This window comes from Pleurodeles waltl, chromosome 3_1 (genome assembly GCF_031143425.1).
Source record: "Pleurodeles waltl isolate 20211129_DDA chromosome 3_1, aPleWal1.hap1.20221129, whole genome shotgun sequence".
In the NCBI taxonomy this organism is placed as follows: domain Eukaryota; kingdom Metazoa; phylum Chordata; class Amphibia; order Caudata; family Salamandridae; genus Pleurodeles; species Pleurodeles waltl.
The window spans coordinates 1667085418-1667101111 of record NC_090440.1 but is presented as its reverse complement, the minus strand read 5'-3'; positions in this window follow the sequence as shown (position 1 = coordinate 1667101111).

Genomic DNA, 15694 nt, shown 5'->3' with positions numbered 1-15694 from the left:
CAGCCAGTGTCCCTTAGTCATCCGCCCCCCTCCAACTACCACTACCCAATCCAAGCCTCCTCACCCACAACCCATCCCACACATACATTCAGACAAGCATGCACCCAAAACAACACACAACACTCGCACACATACACACAAGCAGCACACTTCAGTCCACAAGTACTCACACAGCCAACAGATGCATACACAAAATCATCCACTGCCTCCACTGTCTACCCCTCCTCCTCCTCCCTCACAGTCACATACTCACTCACACCTGCATGCACTGCATCAACAGTCGCAGGTCCTACCACCTGCACAGCCTTGCCCACAGTCACCACAACAGCAGACCTGCATACATGCACCCCACACATCACATTCCCAGTTACCACAACATCCATCCACACCTCATGTTTGTCCTCCCCACCCTGTCTGCCCCCCTCCAGTAACAAACACTTGTTTGCATTCAGACCCCAAACAGCCATCCACCTCACACATGCACATTGTCCATGCACCTGCACCCAAGTCCAGCACATCGCCTCCTCCAACAACCACTCCCTCTACCTCCACTCCCATCCCTCCTCGCACATCCCGCCCCATTATCCCTAAGAAGCTTTTCCTTACCTGCCTTGACCTCTTCCCTCCCCCTCTATCCCTCCTGCCCGTAAGAGGAAGGTCTCACCACCCCACGCCAGTACTTCAAGAACCCAGTCCGACACAGCTCCACCCCCCAAAGTCTCCAGCTGCACTAAGGGGCACATGAATGAGAAGCAGGACCCCCGCAACATGGACACTCCCCCCCAATGGAGGGCTAAAGTGCCACCCCCTCCCAAACAGACTGGCAAGACCATGGGACCACCTCCAAAACCCAGGGCCAAGGAGGCCCCAACGAAGTCCCTACCCAAGGGGGCCCCCCAGAAATCAAAGGCCAAAGAGGCACCCCAGAAGTCAAAGGCCAAGGAGGCCCCCCAGAAATCCAAGACCAAGGAGGCCCCCCAGACATCCAAGGCCAAGGAGGCACTCCTGAAATCAAAAGCCAAAGAGACCCCCCAGACATCCAAGGCCAAAGAGGCCCTCCAGAAACCAAAGACCAAGGAGGCCCCCAGACATCCAAGGCCAAGGAGGACCCCCATAAATCAAAGGCCAAAGAGGCCCACCAGTAATCCATGGACCAGGAGGCCACTCAGAAATCTCAGGACCAGGAGGCCACCCAGAAATCCCTCTACAAACAGGCCACCCAGAAATCCGCAGACAAAGAGGCCTCCCAGAAATCCCAGGACCAGACGGCCACCCAGAAGTTCCTGAACAAAAAGGCCACCCAGAAATCCCAGGACCACGAGGCCCACAATATAGTGGCCTTGGAGCAGCATCTGAAACCAGAGGCCAAGGAGCAGCATCCGGAATCAGAGGCCAAGGGGCACCATCAATAACCAGAGGGCAGCCAGCCCTCTCCTCATCCTGTGGGCAGGAAGCCCCCCCACAGAACCAGTGGGCAGCCATCCCCCTCCTCATCCTATGGGCAAGAAGCCCCCTCCAGAACCAGGGGGCAGCCAGCCCCCTCCTGAGCCAGCCCTCTCACAATGAGTCACAACTACCACCCACCTCACCACCTCACCCCCTGAGGTGCCTTCCCATTTCCAACATGATGCCACTGAACAGTGGAGCCCCGATGTTGTCAGGAGTCAAATAGAGGCTTGGATTTTGCTGTGTGGGCATCAGTGATTTTGAACTGGCCTTTGGTCCTGCATTTATTTATTTATGCATTTGTGCATGTTTTTGCATTTTACATGTTCATACAAAAGGAATCCAGTGGTTGGAACTGTGTATGTGTCCTGCTTTTATTTACTCTGGGGTTCTGTCACTGTTATATTCCTGTGCATGTGTTTCTGGGTGTGTGTTTTGTGTATGGTGTGTGTTTTGAGTGTGTGTGTGTGTGTGTCTGTTACTCTCCCTCCCACTCTTGTGTGCTACGCGGCGGTACTCACCGTCATTGTCTTCGTCGGTGTTGGTGCTCCAGGACAGCCATGGCGTGGTACAGCATCGGGAATACTTGCAGTTCAGGTTCCATGGCAGCCGCGGACTCCTGTGTGTCCTTGGAGGTGAGTGGCTCCTTTTAAATAATGTGTTTCGGACAGGCTTTTGGTGTCATTGCTACAGCCACAGAAATCGTGGCACTGTACTATTTCATGATATGGTGGGTGGATCCTTGTGTTCCGCCTGCCTGTTGGTGGCTACCACTGTGTTCGGTATTTGTACCGCACTGGCGGTTGGTGTGGTACATTGGCTGTCTATGAGAGGGTTAACTGCCATGTTCATAATTTGGCGGTCATTACCACCACATTCACCCTGGTGTTCAGAATACCAGCAGGGTCAAAATAACCTCCAAAGTGGGTAAAGCAATCAAGTATCACAAAACAGTAATTAAATAAAACACAGGAAATAGTTAGAAAATCCAAAACCATTTTATAAACATAGGAAATATTTTTATCTTTAATTTGACACCAAAACAAATAAAATCTGATAAGCGGAACCAGAGATATACATTTTAAAAGAATTACTGCTTAGAAACGAATAGCGCCAATCCGGTCATCTGGTCGCACTTCGACCGGGGCAAAGTCAAAGTATAAAGTTGACCACAATGGTGCCCTGCTCGGCTACAGCAAGAGGGAGGCGTCGGTCAAAAGTTTACCTCAGTCTTAGTTCTTTTCTTGAAGATTTTCTTCAGCGGGACGAAGTCGCCAGTCCGATCCGACCTCCCAGGAGCCCTTCCTAAGACACACGTCGCAGGAGACCTCAGTGAAGATTTAGATGATTTTTCAAGATGAAAATCCTTTGACCAGGCCAAACCTGAATCTTGATCCGACATCCCTGGAGCCCTCTTCTGATACACTGCGCTGGAGGTCCCGGTCACCTTTCTATGTCCGAACTTAGTTACTTTTTCTCAGATTTTCTTCAGCGGGAAGAACCTGCAAGTCAGGCCGGGTCGCGGTTGAGGCAAGCCGGCTAGGATCACCGCAGTGGGACAGTCCTTCTATGGAGCTGTTTCCAAAAAGTCCTCCAATCTTCTCCAGACTTCTGGATCTTCTTCCAGAAGGTCTTTTAAGGTCCTTTAGGAGTCCACAGCTCACTCCAAGGTTCCAGAAGCTCTGAGTTGCCCCTTGAGGGTGCAGACTACAACTCCTAGAATGCAACTGGCTCAAACACCATAACGGCCACTGGACAGTGGTCAGCTGGTCAGTTTCTTCAGGATCTGAGACAGGGGACTCTGGTTAGTAATTTTTCACCTGTAGCAAACAGAGAGTCCCTCCTTGATCCAGTTAAAGCCAGGCAAATTCCTTCTTGTGGTGAAGCCCAAGTGTGCAGCTGGTGCAGTCCTTCAGAGTGCACTGTCCAGGTGCAGGTCAGGGGTCCAGCTGGGAAGTCCTTCTTCTTCTGTTGTTCTTCCTTGTAGGGATCTGAGGTGTGGGTGCAGCTCTGACATATTTATCCTTGCTCCTGGGTGAAAAATACAGGGGCCCTAGGTGTCCAGTCAGAGGCATGGTTCTTCCCTCTGTGATGACCACTTCCTGGGAAGTGTGGTGAAAATCAATCCCAGGGAGCAACACTCTTCAAAAATCCAAAATTCCTGAAAATTATTTTTGGAGGTTAGATCTGGCTGAGCCCACCCACTGGTGTGGCTAAAAATCCTAAACACCCCCCTCTACTGCTCTCTCCTAATCAAATCAAGAGGGCACCTAATTGGCTGGGGGTTGTCTGGGGTTGCAGGGTGTGAGGGAGGTGCTGGGTTGCTCCAACTGTCCTTCCCTGCCTTTAAAGACCTGTTTGGCAGCCCTCCCCCTTCCTGCTTACCCATCTGCTAAGGCAGATCTCCTCCCCCACGCATATCCTTTGTGTTCAGCACAGGCCTCGTCACACCTCATCAAGGCAGCTTGGCCAGGTTGCTAGAGGCTGGCCAATCAAAGAAGGGCACTACAGTGCTGAAGTTGACAACTTTTCAAGTAGAGTTTACAACTCCAGTTATATTAAATCCAACAATTGTAAGTTGTGGGATTTATTACAAAAATTAAGTTGATACCAAACTCGATGTATCTCACACTTAAGGGGACTTTGTTCATTAAAATAAAGTCTCCCCATTTTAGCCTATAGAGGTCATTCACTACAGTGAGGGAAAACAAATTTGGCTATTTTACCTCACCTGGGCTTATAATTTTTTTTTATAAGGTCCCTGCTTATAATTACATGACACTCAACCCTAGGGGTAAATAGGGCACACCTTAGGGGTGCCTTACATGTAAAAATAAGGTAGTTTAAGTCTTTGGAAGCACTTTTAATTCCAAAGTTGAATGTGCATATAACTTTAGTTTAAAAGCAGCCAGCAAGGCAGGCCTGCCTTTAAAATGACACTGGGCAACTCAGCAGCGCACCTATGCGTGAACTACCTATGCTGGGGTCCCTAAACCTGCATGCCCTACCATATACTAGGGAATTATAGGTAGGTTGTTACAGCTAATTATAATTAGCCTAATTTGCATATCCACTTTACACCGAGCACTGGCACTGGAAATGGTAAGCAGTACCCAAGGCACAGCCAAGAGTCAGTAACCACTAGTATCTGTCCAAAAAGTTTGGGGATGACCTGGGCAAAAAGGAGGACTTTCCTACTGTCACAAACTCCAGTCACATTATAGTGGTTTAGAAAAGACCACAAACTATAGCGCCTGTTACAGTAGTTGTTTGGGCCGACTGCCAAATTCTGAAACCAATAAACAAAAGTGCATATTGCTAAAAGGACAGACACGACCATATCAGAGCCCTAAGTTACTATAGTTTCACATAGATGTTCTAGAGCCAAAATGCAATCCAAAATACTGCATCAATTTACTTACCATATTAACCCATGTACAGCTATATTGTGTGCAACCTTTAGTAAATAAGGTGCCAAGTATTGTAAACTGCATGTTAGTATCATTTAAAACCACCATGACCACCTGTTGGGAGTTGTGAGCACTTACCTATGTTGATGCCAACACTTTAACTACTGAACAATTATCTGTTAACAGCGCTTACCAGTGCAGAACTGTTAGTCAGACACTTTAGCCATTAACCCTTAATAGCATATCCCAATAACAGTCATTCAAGCCTCCCGTTTCTGCCTACTGGCGGAATTTGCTAGCATGTTGAAGTTGACAACCAAGAAAGACAGCAATGGCCCAGCCACCAGATTTGTCCATAGGTCAACATTGTCTACTCTGTGTTAAAGGTCATGAAATACTGGGTAGAAGAGTAGCTGCACTTCCCTGCAGCTGGTGCAACAGTTTTGCAAGTGGCCGTGGACAGAAGATCAGTATCATGAAATGTTACCTGCTGTTCCCTAGGATGCTCACCAAGGCACAACTGGAGCGGTAGATTCATATCTGTGGTGCTGTAGAGCTATATTTATATCTGTGGTGCTGTAGTTGCTTTTGCAGAAATGCACTGGGAATTCTGGAATCTTGGAGCTCACAAAAGAGGTGGACAAAATATTCTAACAAAGGGTTGGTCAGGTATCAGGCATTGTACTGTATAGCTCACTACCCCTATGTAGGGAGAAGAAGCACTTACCAACATGGATATCAAATTACAGCATGTAGGTTGTGTGGTTGGAAGGGTGTTGTTTAGTGTAAGCAACAGTCAAAGGGCACCTCACAATGCAACAGGCATGGGGAACGCTAGATGATGTATTAGTAAAACACAAGATAATGCACATTAAAAAATGCACGCAATCAATTCATAGCAACTCCCCACAGTGTTGCAGGACCATGCTGGCTTATGGAGCCACCTGCCTTTATATGGATATGGTAGCGTACTAAAATCCTCAGAAAGAGGAGGCAGAAAGTGGCAGGTACAGGGAAGTCATGTACCCTTAGTGTTGGTTTCCTAGAGTGCACTGGTGCAAGTGAGTCTGGTCCCTCAAGTGAACAAGTTCCCACTTGATCTCCTGATGGAAAGGGCTGATGTAACTCTGGATGTGGGTGCTGCCATAAAATCCTAATGATGTTAGATTTAGAAATGAGTAGGGCACTGATGTGCCACTACATTGATGCTTGAAGGAGGCAAGGAGACGGTGTCAAATGGTCTGAAGGATTATTTAAGTGAAAGGGTCAGAGAAGCAAGAGGAAGCATGTAGCAAGAGGAGATGCTAATGTTAATGTTCTAATTCAAATAATTAAGAAGTTTGATGCATGGGATCAAGAATATCTGAGTCATCAAAAAACTGAGTCCAAACCAATTAAAAAAAACTTATGCGAAACAGTACCAAGTGAAAACATATAGGTTTATTTAATATTAATGTCATTACAGTAGGCAAAAAGGTGGTAACTAAAACTCTGAGGTTTGGGTATGCACTTTGCCCCATGTACAGCATGGTGCATGGTAACAGGCTGCCTATCGTGCTGACAGGTAAGAGGGCATGGCCGGCAGTAGCTCTATTGCACTGCCCCAAGCCTCCACCTGCCAGTCACTCTAGCCCTGTGTGGAACTCGTAATATGGTGGTCCTAGGCCCATTAGCCAGGTGCCAGGACCACCACCATGGCGGTCAGAAGGTCAGACTGCCAAACTTATAATGAGGCCGTAAGTATAAATAAAATGACAGACTCGCGTAGAGTCTGCATAGTTAGAAAGTCAAAAAAGTCAATGAAAGTCAATGTACATATCCCAAGCACATTATTTTTATAGGGTTTTAGACAGAAAAGCCACTCACATTCAGTGGTTTGATGTGACATAACCTGGTTTAAATAGCAATATAAAAGGCCACCCCCTTGTCCTTCTATACTTATAACCTCATGGGAATCCTATAAACCAAGAGCCAGGATACCCTTACAGGTGATAGTGTGCTTTACAAATACACATAACATAACATTATTCTAGAAAGCCAATTAATATTCTGATACATTCAATAAGATACATGTAGAAACACTTGCTTCTGCTGCATATTACTGAATGGGGTGTGTATAGCAAATGAAGGAAATTACATCACATTGACGTAAAAGACATGAAGTCGTTATGAGCAGGACGAGAGTCTATTTTCTATAATGTTTGCGGAATCATCAACATCTCTCCTTTGACACAGGTATTGTCTTTCATTATCCTTCTAAGAACCCAGTGAAAGTGTCAAGTCACTCGTAAAATGATATTGATAAGACATCTGATGCAACTTCAGCCTGGAATAAATGCCTTGTTATCTCTATTTCAGGTTAGACAAGAGCAGTAGCCAAAACTGTGTACTCTAAATAGACTTGTTTCCACCTTATTTGTTTATAAGAATGCATCTCAGACGAGCATCTTGATGCGCATAGGTTATATTAGACATTCATAAAATGATGTCAGCAATTCCTATCTTACAAAATATACAAAATATAAAGCCTGACAACTAACCACTTATCAGGAGAGGTCCTTCTCCCCAGGTTATCACACAAGATACTGTCTGGGATTTTGACTCCCAGAGATGTTGCTGCATCACACTTTCTACTGAAAACTGATATTGAGTTTAAGTCTGCGAGGAGAGGAACTGATGCAATGTGTGTTTACCCTTCGTTGGGAACGCTGCCTCCACGACTTTTGACAACTAGAGCGCTTTGTTGTAAGCAGGTAAGCAGTGCACTGATTCTCTCTAAGAAACTCTAGATGCAAGCTAAAGCACTCCATGCTTTCCTAGTGTTGCACATAGAATTAGGTTTTAGGGTGTTAGGATTTTAGATGACATTTTAACTATGGTAGAAAAGTTTGCAAGATGTATTTGTGTTATTCTAATTATATTCTGTGTGGTTGTCTTATACTGAGCACCAGGGTGAGCCTATTGAAATAAACCTTCTTTAGTTAAAGTGTATTTATTTTTTTTTGTGCGTTTGTGTTTGTGGTTTTGAGGAGAGCAAAATAGGTTTGATTCCGGTCACCATGGTGTCCCTGGTTCCCTCTTTAGGGACCATTAGTAACCCAAAAGAATTGACTCCACTTCAACCATGTACTAGGTTCTACAGGGCTACAATAACTTGTATTTCACATCCAAGTGTTAGTGCATTGAACTAAGGTCACTTGTGGATGTGAAAACAAACCTTGTAGAGCTGAGCCAAAGTCTCATTTACACAACAATGTTTACGTAGTACAGAAATACAATAGGCAGTTGAACTGATGATAGTCCCTAGATTAAAGTAAAAGACCTTGAAAGTTACATGACTTCATGGAAGTGGCTCCCTTTCCAGGAACACAAATTAATACATTTTATTAATACAGAGACAATGGATTAGGCTTCTATTTAGCTGATTTTCTGAAATGGAAAAAACACACAGAGAAGCACACTCACATGGAAAAGCTTATTCACATAAAATAAAAGTACACATTTCTTGCTGCAAATATGAATATATATCAATTTACGTTATCAGGGGGCCTAATCATGCTAATTTAAACGTATCTGAATTAGACATTCCTTTTCTAATTACAAAAGCACTCTAACATTCCCCCGTTTGATAATTCCTGAAATTATCACACTACACTGCACCATACTACACTATAGTACTTCATTCATCCTTATTAGCTCCTCTGATTTCTGTAAACCTTCAAATCATCATATAGTGCATATTTAATATCATTACATCTGATCTCTTCTTTCTTCCCTCATCTGGTTATATTTTCTTGTTTTCACAACCACATTTGAATCTGCTTTAAAGAAAATAACTTCCATAGGCCTAAATACTAATGCAAGCTCCATTATGATTAAACCTATTTTTTTAAATTCATATAGTTAATATTCTTTTTAGTAAACCACCACCAATCTCACTAATCTGTTTACCTATCTTACTAAATCTTTTACTAATTTCAGTGAACCATTCACCAACTATTTCCCCACACAGCAATATATCCAAAAGAAAGAACTTAATTTAAACCTTTTGTTATATTATCAATGCACCTTTAATGTTCATGCAATTATCTACACAAATGTACAACATTGCTGAACCTTAATTACACAACATACACCACCTTCTTTTGCCAAAAACATGAGCAAAGCAAGCATATTCTGGATTGCCATTGACCAATGGCGAACTATTTGTCATTAATTTAAGTTAGTGTCTTTACAATATTAGTAACCAAACGTCCTACCAAAGTAGACAACTATTTCATCTTAACATCATTCATAACCACTCCATTAGGGGGAATCAACACTCCAAATGCATCTAAATTAGCTTGACCCATTCCACGTTTCATTCTTTCATAATTAAGGCTCCCTGGTTTCCATTTTTGCAGTCTTGCTTTACAGATAAATACTGACAGAAAACCATGTACTTTCCTGTCTGTATTTATTTGTAAATATGGATGAAAACACCAATTTGGTTGTTGTTTGAGTAATTCTAAATGCTGTCAGTCATGATTGCTGGGTCAATAACTGTGCTTATTGACAGGTAAAGGGGTTAAAAAGAAAGCAATTTTGGTAATCAGCCTTAATCAACAGTAGATATTCACAAGGTCAATACTAAAATTTACATGATTTCATGTAAGTGCATTGATTTATCATCTGTCAGGCATTCAAGTGTGAGTGCACATTTATTGGCTAAATAAATAAGGAAACATACTAGTTTCAGCTCCATTGTATTCATAAACCCCAAAATAAATATGGATAAATACAGATAGAATTAATGTAAAATTAATATGGGTAAATATGATGTAAATGTAAAAAAAGCTAAATACCATAAAACCAGGAACTTTATTTATAAAACACTTCTCTAATTTCATACAACCTATTAATATGGAGAATACCAGTGCTAAATAACAAGAACCTATTCAATGAATTGGAACAGTAAAATAAGCTGTCTTGCTACAAATGTGATAAATCCCTCTACATATAGATTCTTGACCAAGCATACATTTTTTTACCAACTATAGAATTATAACCACACGCTTTGAATTGCAATCATAGTTTAAGTATCCATCTCTCACACTTTGATTGCATCATGCACACAAATCCTTTCTTCTCTTTCAAAAGCCTACATTTAGGATCCATCTGTGAATTCATACTCAGGGTCTCATTATTCAAATGAATCTCCATTCCATCAACACCACTCCTACTAAATTGCACCCTAAATTTCACTCTTCTTTCATTATATTCATTATTAAATTTACATTTAACTTACATGTGTTGCATTATTAACTTTCTAAAACATAATTGGACAAATATACTTAATAGAGAAATCTAGTCTTACAACTTCAGGAAAGTATCTATAGAAACATCAAAAACCACCTCATATTCTTCTAAAAAGTCTTGATTCATCAATATACTAAAATAAACAGAACATTATAACCCATGCAACAGAGGAAGCTGTATGTGTGTGACACCTTCTGAAACAGAAGCTGGTAGATGCATGCAGATATAGAAATTTGAAACATTCATAATCTTTGTGTAAGCACTAAAAATGAGCACAAGTATTTTCTCTGTCATTAAAAATATCTCTATCATCTAACCTAATATCTTTAGTGATACTATTATGCAGTGTGTCATTTGTTTGACTTGAAACTTATCCACTAAGAAATTATAGACTCAATAAGAGTCCAATTAGCATTATTGAAATAACTTTCATAAAAATGTTTTTAAATTATTTTAAGAGTCAAGGAAAATCTTTTTGATTAAAAAAATTGTTTCCCAATAATCTACGCCTAACATTTCTCCAAATCTGTGCATGTAAGATACTATTCAACTATGTGGGCATAAAAATCGACTCTAATACGGGGTTGATGCAAAAAATAGTCTTCTTAAGATGCATGCATATTTCTAAAAATGCAGGCAAAAATATAATTTCCTAAACTAAGAGAATTATGGGGGCACACACTAAACTCTGAAAAACTCAGATTTGTAAAGCTCTTCAAAAAAGTTTTAAAAATTCAGTTCTCTTTCTTCAACAGGAAATTAGTCAATGTTGCTCATCTTCAGACTTATTTCATGTGCCAATTGACAGAGGTTCTTGAAGCAGAAATCAAAACTCTCAGATCAATGTCTCTTTCGTCTGGTGAATTAATGTGCGATATGCCCATTCAAGAGCTGCCTATTTCTTGTTTGGCACCCTTATTCTCCTTGATGTTTTCATTGCTGATTTATCAGTCAATTTGTCATTTAAATATGTTACTGCTTCAGTAGTTTTTTCTTCATTTCTCTTCAGTCGGTTAAGTCTTTGTAATGCTCTCCTCCTTTCTCTCACAAATTCAAACCATTCAACTTGAATCTACTTTCATCTTCTGGTTCATTTTCTTCCCTGTTTGATTTTCATGTTCATTTGTGTCTTGCAAATAACAAATATTGCAAATGGAATACTTTGATTTGCCCTTGGGGTTTTAGACTTCAATTTTTTTCAGTTTTAATTGTTTTAATTTTGTTGTTGTTCTTCCTGTATTTCACGAACTCTTTGTTCTCCCATCTCTGGATCCACAGAGTGAACGTGAGCTTGACTTTGTGAATCAGCAGCGTCTTCATCTGCTTCACACACTATTTTCATGTGAGATGCATCAATCCAAAATGGCAAACCTCCACACTTCACAGCAGTGTTCATTACCAATATGTCTTGGTAAGGCCCATTCCACCTGGGCCCAAGACAGGACTTCCCAATGTGCTTCTTCAGCATGATACATTCCCCAGGTTGTAAGTCATGACAGGGTTCATTGCTTGCTGAAGGTGTAACACGGTTCAACTGGTGAGAGATAGAGCATACCATACCCAGCAATGTTTTGCAGTACTCCTGAACTAGATCATCGGAAATATTCAAAAGCACAGTAGATGAATTACTAGAAATCCTCGTGACACTCTTCATCCATATTTAATCTGATGATAACTCTGTTGTTCTGTATGGAGTACCTCTCATGTTGAGTAGGTAGGACTAAAGGAAGTGCTTCTGGTCATTACAATGTTGTTGAAGAACACACTAGCCAACTTTGCTTTCAGCATACCATTATCCCTTTCCATTAGACCTGTTGCTTCGCAATGATAGCTACAATAGAGCTTTTGATCAATGTTCGGCACTATGAATAGGGCCCTCACTATCACATTCTTAAAATGAGTTTCCTTATCTAACTTTATAGAAGTTGGCAAACCAAATGTTGTGATTAACTTCCTCAATAGTAGCTTGGCTACAGGCAAAGAGTCATATTTCTTTGTTGGATATGTGTTGAACCAGTTTGAAAATGAACAAATGATTAATAAAATAGATTTAAAGCCATTGCAGGGTGGCATTCCTACGAAATCCACTTGCAGCCTAGTGAAATGACCTCCTGATTTACCCAGGTAGCTCAAAGTCACTGGTGGCCTTCTGCCCACATATATCTGCTGGCATATTCCACACCTTTGACACACATTTTCTACAATATTTTGAAAATGTGGATTAAGCCAATAATTTTAAAATGTATTTATCATGCCTTCACGTTGAACATATGTAGGTCTGTGCATGTATCTTACATTCTGCAGTAGCATTGAGTCTGGCAAAATATACCTCCCATCAGTTGATTGCCACAAGTCATTTTTGTCTTGTGTGAATTCTGCTTTTTCCCCAACTTTTCTTTTCATTCAGTGATGTTTCATTTGGAAATCCCAACGTTCTTCAAGAGTTTGAACGGATATTGTGTGAGGAGTTGAGTTGTGGGTTGAGTAGGGTGTGAACCCTGCTCAAGCAAAAGCCACATCCATTTCAGAGTGAGCACAAAAGTCACTAAATTAGCTGTGCTTAACCCTCTGGTATCTTGACTAGTCAGGCTTAACTTTGAGGCAGTGTGTAAAGTATCTTTGCAGCACACAAACAGTAATAAAGTGAAAGCACAACACAAGAAAAATCCCACACCAATTTAGAAACAATTGAGTAAATTAAATTTGTAATTAATAGAACCTGAGTTATGAATTTTTAAATTTTACATAAAAACTGAAGGTTAAAAGATCAAAGCACCCACTGCTGACATCTAGTCGTGCAAGACCAGGTCAAAGTAAATAAATATGGCCAACCACAATAGAGCGTGGGTGGGAAACAAAAAGTGGATTGTTCCCAGTGGATGCTTACCTTCAGACTTAAAATAAATTTTAGAAAAAATTGCCTGAGGATGTAAATTTAAGCGAGGAAATTCTGCAGGTGGTGTCTGAGGGGGGGCGTTGCCATCGAGGAGCCACTGGACAAAGTCAGAATAAAGATTTCCACGTTCAGAAGTAGTCTCTTTTTAGAAGCAGAAAAGCCCCAGAAGGATGATGGTGCAAGTTGTAACTGACGAGGGTTTCACGAGGCTGAATGCCCCTTCTGTGAAGGATCGTTAAGAGATGCACCTTGAGTGGATGGTCAAGCAGGTTAGTTCCAGTCTTCTTTCAGTTCTCAGGTCACTTTTTAGCCAAACTTTTTGTAAGTTTTAAGTTTTGGGTTTTGGATGTCTGGCCATCTTTTGCACCACTTCCAAGGGTTGAGGGCTGGAGAGGCACCATTTGCAGGGTTAGGCCTCACTGAGGCCCAGGTGTGGGTTAAAGGTAATTGGTGCTTTTTCTGTTCCTGTGTTTGATCAGGAGGCCAGCCAACTAACCCTTGGAGCCACTGTGGTAATGCTAAGTTAATGTATCGGGACAGGGTTCAAGCAGCAGGGCCAGTCTCTGAGGGTTCAAGGCATACATTAAGGAGTGGAGAAGCCCTTCCAAATCAGTCTTCTGAAATGCAAAGTATGCCACAGCAGCAGGCAGTTCTCTGACAGTCCCTCCATAGGCCAGAAAGTAAATTGAAGAGTGGGTCTAAGAGTCTAATTTTTATATCTGGTGCCCTCTTTGAAGTAGAGGTTTCTGGAGGATTCCCTTTGAAGTACTTGATGTTTGCTGCCTCCCTTGCCGTGACTTGAGACTAACTGCATGAACAAAGAGGTAGTGTGAAGTCCTTTGTGTGAAGGCAGGACACAGCTTATTGACTTGTAAGTGGGGCTACACCAAGCTCTGTCCCCATCCTGCCATTGATGGCCCATCCAGGCACACCTAATCTCTCTGTGGGGTGGTTGTCTGGGAGGAATAAACTAAATCCAACTGCCAATTACACCCATTCATGGGATCCAGGAACAGGCTGCAGGTGCAAAACAGCTGGAGCAGTTAAATACCAACTTTCTAAAAGTGGTATTTTCAAAATTGTAACTAGCAATCCAAATTTACCATAAAAGCAGCTTTTAAATTATAATTTCTTAGACCACAAACATGAATATCCTACTGGCTTCCAATCAAGCGTTAGCTCTTATTAAATATAATAAGGCAACCCAAAGTTATCCTTTGGGAGGCATAGGCCTCTCAGTAGTGGAAAACAAATTTAGGGGTTTTTAACTACCAGGACATGTAAAACCTGAAAGCATATGTCTAACCTTTTATTTACAAAGCACCCCACCCTATGGGGTTCCTAGAGACTAATTTAGGGGTGATTACTATGCAATGAAATGGGAGTTTAAGGCTTGGCAAGGGGTTATTTAGCCAAGTCAATTTGGCAGATCAAAACTGCATTCAGGCTATAATGGCAGACCTGGGGTATGTCTTAAGTGGCTACTCAAAGTGGCCGGCACAATAAGTGCTACATGCCCACTAGTAGTATTTAATTTACAGGCCCGAGGTATATGATATACCACTTTACTAGGGACTTATATGTAAATTAAATATGCCAATCAGTTTTAAGCCAATGTTATGATGTTTTACGGAGTGGGCACAAGTGCTTTAGCACTGGCTAGCAGTGGTAACAATCTCCCAAGGCCTGCAAAAACAAATTTTGAAAAATGGAAAGGTAAGGGCAAAAAAGGTTTGGATGAAGACCACCCTAAGGCTGACAAGTCTAACACACTGACAGAAAATTATTAACATTTTCAACTTTTGTTTCAGAATTCTGATTTGATGGTAATGTACTAGACATATGTGCACAGCATTTTGAAAGTTTGTCTGCAAACTATGTTTAACACATTTTACAAAGAGCAATTTTCTTTGGCAATTTTAATGCATTGAGTAAATCCAACATTTTTGGACATTCTTTACTGGAGTGCTAGAGAAATTCATGAAACCCTGCTTCTACCACATTGACTGTCAGTGTAAACTGTAACACTCAATTGATTGGCAACATAGCACGCTCTGTAATGGTAATCATTCTGCACCTTATGCTGAAGTTATATTACACAAGTATGATGCCTCCACAATGTATGTCAATATAAAAACTGCATACGCTCCTCTAGGGATTCCATCATGATCCCTCAAACAAGAACCATCCAAAATTAAAAATTAAACCAACCAATTCAAGTGGTACATCTTGAATATCCAATATATCCAGTATTGGTGTGGTGCATAATTCTGTCACATCAATACAATCATGGTCCTAAACATCAGTTCCATCAGCATATTCCTCTTCTTCTTTATTTAGCAAAGGCAAGAATGTGGCAAGATTCAGGCTACTGCAATGCTTTATTGAAATATTCCTAGGCACCAAGATAATTTGCTCATACCTTGTGAAGCGGCTATTTGTGAGGTGCACAGTGTGTGTAGAGCTGATAATGATTCAAGTGAATGTGTAACCAACACAATACGTGTTAAATTACCCCATCACTGTTGTCTCACTCTGAACATTTGCCAAAGGAGTAGCAGCAATGTTTTTTCTTGCACCCCTGCACAGCTACAACTATTGGAGCTAGTGGAGTAGAAAAATATGCAATTGGTCTCTTTGCTGA